This window comes from Zea mays, chromosome 1 (genome assembly GCF_902167145.1).
Source record: "Zea mays cultivar B73 chromosome 1, Zm-B73-REFERENCE-NAM-5.0, whole genome shotgun sequence".
In the NCBI taxonomy this organism is placed as follows: domain Eukaryota; kingdom Viridiplantae; phylum Streptophyta; class Magnoliopsida; order Poales; family Poaceae; genus Zea; species Zea mays.
The window spans coordinates 264,179,117-264,186,883 of record NC_050096.1 but is presented as its reverse complement, the minus strand read 5'-3'; the positions used below and the strand labels follow the sequence as shown (position 1 = coordinate 264,186,883).

Sequence of the window (7,767 nt, the reverse complement as noted above, 5' to 3'; positions counted from 1 at the left end):
CTGACCGGCTCAATCCAAAGTGGACCGGGCTACCCCCAAGCTAGGCATAGGCCCTCAATCTTAGGCGCTTGTTATATTAGACCTCCAATTTAAATAAAGTTTAGAATATATTTTATTTAAATTTTAAATTAAATTTTTTGGTGTTACACGCGAGTTGAAAGGAGGATTTTCTTAAATATTTTATTGCGATATCCTAATTTGTATCAACTCTATCTAAAGAACGTCGCGTACAACAAACAAGACAATCCAACCAAACATACATCAATACATTATATTAGCTCATGTTTTATTTCTAATTAGGAAACAAAGCAACCATTATTGCTTCTTGGTGATAGTGCCTATCTCTACTACTCCTTAAGTTATCAGTGTAGGCGTCCACAATTTTGGTTCTGCCATCGCCGATCCGCCCCTTCCTCTCCATCCCGCGCAGGCAACACCGGCGAGATTGCCGCGGATCCCTCGCCCTCCTCCCCTTCTGCTCCCCGCCATCAACGCCGATGCCATGCTCCTCTCTCCTCCCGACCTATCCCTCCCTCCCTCCCACGCCACGCAGCGCCCCTGTCGATATGCCGCCCTGCATCCTCCTCTCCTCTCGATCCATCTGCCATCCCATCGCCGCTCTGCCCGTTGCCCCTTGCTTCCTCTTCGGCTCTTCATCCCCCTAGATCCGCCGCCCGTGCTTCCTCCTCACTTCGTCCCGTCCCCACTCCATCCCGTCGCCCTGCCTCCCCGCGTCTGCGCCTGTCTTCGGCCTCCGGAGCCATATCCGCGTTGGCCTCCACCTACGCACCTGCCTCTGGCCTTAAGAGCTCCTCCTGTGTCTGCCTTTAGAGATCTGCTACCCCTACGTTTCATGTGTTGGCCACCACCTTCTTCTGCTGCGCAGGATGAGCTGTTCGGGGAGCACCCAGGACCCATCACGACGAGCTCCTCCTCTTCTTCCCAAAAGGTACTGGGCTCTCCTCCCCCAATCCATTTTGTTGAGCCACTTCCCTAGCTTCACGATCTATTGTTTCTACCTCCGGCAAAAGGTGAGTTCTTGGCTGCCTTTTCCCCCCGCCCCCTGCCTTTTCAACCGAGGTTCTTCTCATGGGTAGCTTGATTCAGTCGGTGAATTGAGCTTCCGGCTTCGATAGGAGACTCAGAGCACTCACGGCTGCTTTGTTGTTTAATCACACCGCCAATCGTGTTCTGAAGAGAACACATGGAAAGCATACCAACTCAAATCTTGAAACTTCTATTGTAAATACTTATTTTTGAAGATCTCAGGTGAGCTGTGTACAGGTAATTTGTTTTTGATTTTGATTATTTTCAATCTTAAGCGAAGTACTTATCAAGGGGATGGTACAAATTTGGGTCCCATGTACCTAGATGCATGGATGCGAACACTGTGACTTGTATAGTTCGTGGCATCAGTATGAGGTGGTGGTGTACGGTGGTTTTCTTTCAGCACTGATTATGCTCTAGGTAGTCTAACATACCTGTGTACTTCAAACAGCTAATCCATTTTAGCCATCTGTTATGATGTGATGGGCAAGACGTTTTGCTACATTATTCAACTAAGTTGCATCTTTGCACATCTGACAATTTATTCAGTACTGAATTATTCTGCTATCATCATTAGTCATGACGTTTTGAGACTTCCTCTCTGTGAGCTTCTTACTGGTATGGTGCCTTATACTCATCTGAGAGCAGAAGCACATGTATTTAATTGTTCTTTTATGTTCTTTGTTGGTTGGTTAAAGTGTTCTATTTTTAATGCAATTTTGATGTAAAAGTTCATCTAATTGATTACGAGCGGCAATCATTCTATAATATAGTTATTCCATGATGCCTAGCAGAAAAGGTTACCATAATTTCTTTGCCATTCAGCTGCAGTTAGAAATTTAATTATTGTGGCTATTACAACCAGTCTTATTCCAGTATGTTGAAATTTGATTTACTATGGAACTTTAAAAATATTTAGATTCAGGTGTATTTTACTTGGGTTTATGCATTTATTAGTTCTATACATATGTTCATATTCACCGTATTTAACATGACAAATCCATTTTTTCTCTAGAAGTGACCATTTGCCATATTTTTTTAGGCACACACTGTTATTGAAATGACTTATACTGAACAACAACTTACAACAGCAATTGTTTCTCAAGCATCGCCACTGGCGGAGTACGAACTGAAAAAATATGAGAGGAGCAATATCCTTGACACTGCAACAGCAATTTGGTACTGCAACAGCAATGAGAGGAGCAATATCCTTGACACCTTAATTTTGTATTGCCTTACAAAGTATTTTTTAGCTGTCGCTTGCCAAGTATAGGTCGTATTGTGGGTAGTCACACCAAAACTAAAACTAATGGCAATTGGTTTGCAATAGGCAGTGCTCTTTCTGTTAGCTCTGGATGTTAGGGCAATGAACAAACACGTTGAGTATGATAGTGATGCTAAAATTATTGCAATCGGTTGAAGCCCTACCATGTGGCAACCATTGATCCATGCCCAAAATGTACCTGCCACTGGTGTTCCTGTGCCAACACTCGATCAACAATTCAACATGCAAGTAGAAATGAAGCCTAGAGCCAAATGATGCGAGAGGAGGTACATTACTTGATGGATTGTTTTAGCATTATGATTATGACATGCTTTGTTCTCTTCTCTTGATGATGATTATATTTGCACCTAAAATGCAGTATGGTCTAGACACGAGCCAGTTCACATAAACCCTTCAGACCCAAGCAGGTACCAGCAGAATGGCACGCCAGCTAAAGAAAGGAGTCAATGCACTATAATGCGAAGAATTCTTCATGACATCCAATGAGATAATGATTTTCTTGAATGGGCTAGCTCAAGTTGTGCGGTTTAACACTGCAGGTATGCACGAGCATTACTATATATCGATACTATGATTCTATGAAACTTGTAAGGTTCTTGCTCCAGCATAAATAAACCAGTGCCACTGCGAACAGCCTCATCAATGCTAATGGGATGAATGCCGCACTGATATTGCCGTAATTAGCAAGATTTAAAATAACCTTGTAGGATGGGATATCTAATCTACTGGCAGGTGGCAGCAGCATCAATAATACGCTGATTAGCCTGTAACACAGAAGATCGTTTAGAACACCGATGATGTTGGTCAGGTAAATTTTCAGTTAGGACACCCATTTGATGTAACAACAACCAGACGATACTGGAGGCAGGCAAACCAGCTTCTTACTGGGCTACTCTTGTTACAGCTTCTTACTGGGCTACTCGTTACAACCGATGATTTAGCCATGGAACATTAACTAACTTACTAGGATGTGGAGAAATATAAATATTTACACACGGAAAGCTATACCTGTACCAACACAGCACCAGCAGCATCACCAACAAGGGCGAGGCCGAATTAGTTACCTCTAGGAAGTTCTTCATAAATTTCTTGTCCAGTGGGCTACTCTTGTTGGGGTTCGGCCTCGCCCTTGTTGCCACAAGCACCTGGCTGCTTCTGGACCAGACACTTCCTTGGTGTACCCATCCTAATTAATAAGGAGATGTCTTTGCTACCATTCAACATAAAAAAAGAAAACTCACTACACTAAGCTAACAAAGGATTTGATATCTTTTATCATGTTGTTTTCTAATATTTGTGATATATGCTATTTAATCTTGTATGGTCTAATAGAGACGTATAGAGTGGGTTTTTATTCACATATTTGTGATATATGCTATTTAATCCTTTTCATTTTCATATTGTGTGTCTCTTTATAATGATGTTTTTATCTCTACTATAAGATTAATGGCACTGGACTTAATCAAAGTATAGAGAACTGAAACTCATAGCAGTAGCACTGGCACTGGCATTGACACACTTAATCACTTCACAGTTCACAATGTTTATTTTTGCTTGAAGGTGGTCTGTTTTTTGCCAAGCATGCATGCACCTTGTTAGTTGTGGTTGTGGGCAGGCAGGCAGACAATGCGTTCTGCAAGCAATCCATCTTTTTATCTCCATGCAGACTGAAACAAGCCTTTGCTTGCACCGAAATTCTTCCAAGATCCTTGCTAACCGGCAGTTAGCTCAGAGGTCGCAGGTGAGGAAGTTGCAGTACATCTCCGAGCCCAAGCGCAACTGTCACAACACTGCAGGTATGCACAAACATTAATATATATCGATACTATGATTTAAAAATAATGTAAGTGCACAAAGCTAAAAAAATGTGAGTTGTGTTTCTGCCTCTCAGCCAGTGTAGCTATATCTGATTTAAATCATACTCTGTTACAGGGTTCCGCAAATGTTGGAAAATATGCATTTATCAGTGCAATGCTAAGTATGTCTTTCCTATTATTAATATTTGTCTTAAAATTCTTTATGTAGTGGTTACCATCTAAACAATGCTACTCGTTTTTCCCACACTAATTGTTGGAGATCCTTCTGTTGTAGGAACAATGGCGTACAAGGACCCGGTGGCAGCGGCAGCTCAAAAATACAAGCCAATACAGTCTGCTGTTCCTAGAACAACCCTTGGCCCTATTCAAATTGAAGCATTTTTAGGCGGAGGGGTATGAAGGGTCTCTTATCATGATCCTTTGATGCAATACAATCATCTTTATGCATGCACAGTGCTCGATATGAACTGATCCAAAATATTTGTTCTCTCTAATTACATCCCTATGTTTTGTATCTTCTACTTAGAGTTCAATTTGAAGTCTACTAACATATCCTTGCACACAGAAATGGTATGATACACGTGGAGTCCACCTTCACCATAGGCAGGCAGCAGTTATCCATGCTGATGATCTGCCTTCTCTTGCACCACAAAGTCGTTTGAAAGGGCGATGTTTTCCCATATGTATATTCCATTTGGTTGAACACATGTTCCTTTCTCTAAATTTTCACACTAATCTTTTTCTTCAGAACATGATGTTATGTTTAGGCTAATGATACAAATGATGAATTGAACAATGCTCTCTTTATAGTGTGTCTGATTGAACAATGCTCTCTTTATAACAAATCAGAACATTATGCCTTCTAACAGATATTAAATTTCAGAACCTGTGTTTGATTGAATTCTACACCAGTTCTTGGAAGAGAAAGCCTCACCAAGTCATCATCTCCAGGTTTGTTATTGTTTAGATGCAAATCGTCGTTAGTTAACTTTTTGTGTTGAAGTAACTGTTTGGTTGAGAAAATTGGTGCCTATTTTCTATTTTCTCTGTTTTGTTATAGCACCAAGCTGATTTGTGTCTAATTTATAGGAACGATGTTAGCGAAAGTCAATTTAATCTGGTGCTGAACATTGAGTTGCAACAAATCATCGATGGAGACTGAGTCACCGCAGCTAGAAACCACTATCTCAAGGTGCTGAACATTGAGTTGCAACAAATCATTGATGGAGACCGAGTCACTGCAGCCAGAAACCATTGTCTCAATTTGAGGAGATTTTTCATCTATGTTTGTTAGAAGGCATAATGCATATTTATCTCTTGTATTCGAACATTTGGCAATTAAGAAATAGAAGATTACTTCCCCAATATCCCTTCTTCCTAATCTCACCTTTCACGGCTTCTGGGGAACAATCACTTGCTATTACTGACTGACATGTCCACTCCTCATATGTGAGATATTGGGGTTGATATATATGTTGTTCGTTTCCATGTAATTGTTGTGCACTAACATTTATTGAATAATTTGTACACCGTCGCAACGCACGGGCACTCACCTAGTATAAAAATAAACACTTGTGATAAGAGGAGGCAGAAAGTCATCCTTTGGATTCATCACAAATTGTGCACTAAGTAAATATGAATTTTACAACATAGTCAAAAAACTTATAACAAGAACACCTTTATGATTATGCAAGGGCTTCTATGCTCTACCACTATCTTTTTCTTTTTGTATTTTTTTCTATTTTAAATTTATAATTCAAGTCTAATTTAGAGCTAAGTTAAATTTTCTATTTCAAGCATAAATTGCAACAAACAAAAACTGAACATGAATACAAAATATTTTTATTAATTAATTTATCCATTTAAGAAAATACTTCAAATAATACATATAACTCATTAGGAATAATTTATGCAAGATGTTTTACCATAATAATTATTCGAGAAAATAATTCAAACACATAACCAATTTTTTATATTTAACATTTATTTAACTTTTAGAAAAATAGTGTTAGTTTATAATTTTATTATAAAGGCTCTTTAAATTTTAAATCTTTAGAGAATTTTCTTGAATCTAAAAATAGAATTTTATTGTCTTACACCTGCTATACTTGATCGTGTTCGTGATGGTGTGTGAAAAAATGTAATGTTATTTGTTACAATTAGCTCATATTTTCCTTTGTGATCTTTCATGTTCTCTCAAACTGTTCTATATCTTTCATGTTGAGATGAATTCAGTAGATGCAAAAGGTGGGTTAGTGAAGAGATTATTTGATATTGCCTATAGCCGTCGTCTAGCTGGTGTTAATAGAAGCTGGTTGGATGTGTGGGGACTAGAGAAGCTTTTTGTGGGATATGCTTGTCTTCCAATCTTGGGAGGACGGATTCTCTTTATTCTTGCAAGTGGAGCACATGTGTCAGGGAAACTCAGAGATTTATCAATATATGTCTTGGATGAGATTCATGTTTCAAGTTTTATTTTTTTCATTGATATTCTCAATTTGTGTTGAACGCCAATTGCATCTATTGCCGTTTTGTTTCAAAAATTTGGACTCGAACATTCAAATCAATACATTTTATTATACTTACAGTGCAGAAATTGATACGGTGATTTGTGTTATTGCAGGGCTGCAATATCGCAAGGATATGGCTTGACTGAAACTTGTGATGGTGGGACATTTTCAGAGTATGATGAAACATCTGTTGGCCCCCCTCTGCCTTGTTCATACATTAAGGTATAGAACCAAAGTTGTTTTTATATTTACTTTGGATGACATAGTTCTCCCATAGTAACAAGTATTATTTTTCATTTTGTAATGGTACAATTCATGGCATATCTTGTTAATTATTTGTGCAAGTAAATCTGGAAGATTTTCTGTAGTTGCAGAGGATATGCATTTTATCTGTGCCAAGTGCCATATGAAAGTATTTGAGAAGAAGTGTGGTATTAAAGATCACTAATAGGATGAATGTATCTTAAAACTTTAAGTGCAAATCTGGAAATAGAAGTTATTGTGTAGTATCACTTTTTTTGCATGTCCACTTTTATTTGTATATGACTTCTTTCATTTTGTGGTACGAATAATTTTATTTTCCCTAGGCTTCAAACACAGTATTTTTCCTAACATAGTTTTATTCATGCACTACAGTTGATAGATTAGGCCGAAGGTGAATACTTAACAACTAATTCACCAATGCTTTGGGTGAAATATTTATTGGATGTTCAAATGTAACTAAAGGAAAACAAATGAGGTTTGCTGCAATAAGTGAAGTTATTGCAATAAGTGAAGGGTGATAAGTTATGAAAAGAATAAGTGGTGGCTCGCTACAATAAATACAATCTTTTCACACATCAAAGGTTTCAATGCCTTTATCATTAGCAATTTTTATGAAGTTAATCTACCAATTATTAGATTTTGTTTTTTTCTAATATATGCATTGTAGTTAATTTGATTTGTATCAGTTTAGTTTTGTATTGTTTGTTGCCAAATAATTTATAAGATATTGAGATCGATAATATATAGATGTTCTTTTTATGTAATCGTTATATACTAATACTAGGTGAGTGCCCGTGCGTTGCGACGGTGTACAAATTATTCAATAAATGTTAGTGCACAACAA

The 7,767-nt window shown here is 38.2% G+C and overlaps 1 long non-coding RNA gene across 1 annotated transcript; it reads left to right on the top strand.

The window, feature by feature from the left end:
* Window positions 1–341: 341 nt before the first annotated feature.
* LOC103643769 (uncharacterized) lies at window positions 342–5,642 on the top strand. The gene is made up of 6 exons (XR_002266493.2): window positions 342–2,598; window positions 2,691–4,128; window positions 4,265–4,310; window positions 4,424–4,542; window positions 5,033–5,100; window positions 5,239–5,642. It is a non-coding gene; the product is annotated as an uncharacterized lncRNA (long non-coding RNA).
* Window positions 5,643–7,767: the final 2,125 nt, after the last annotated feature.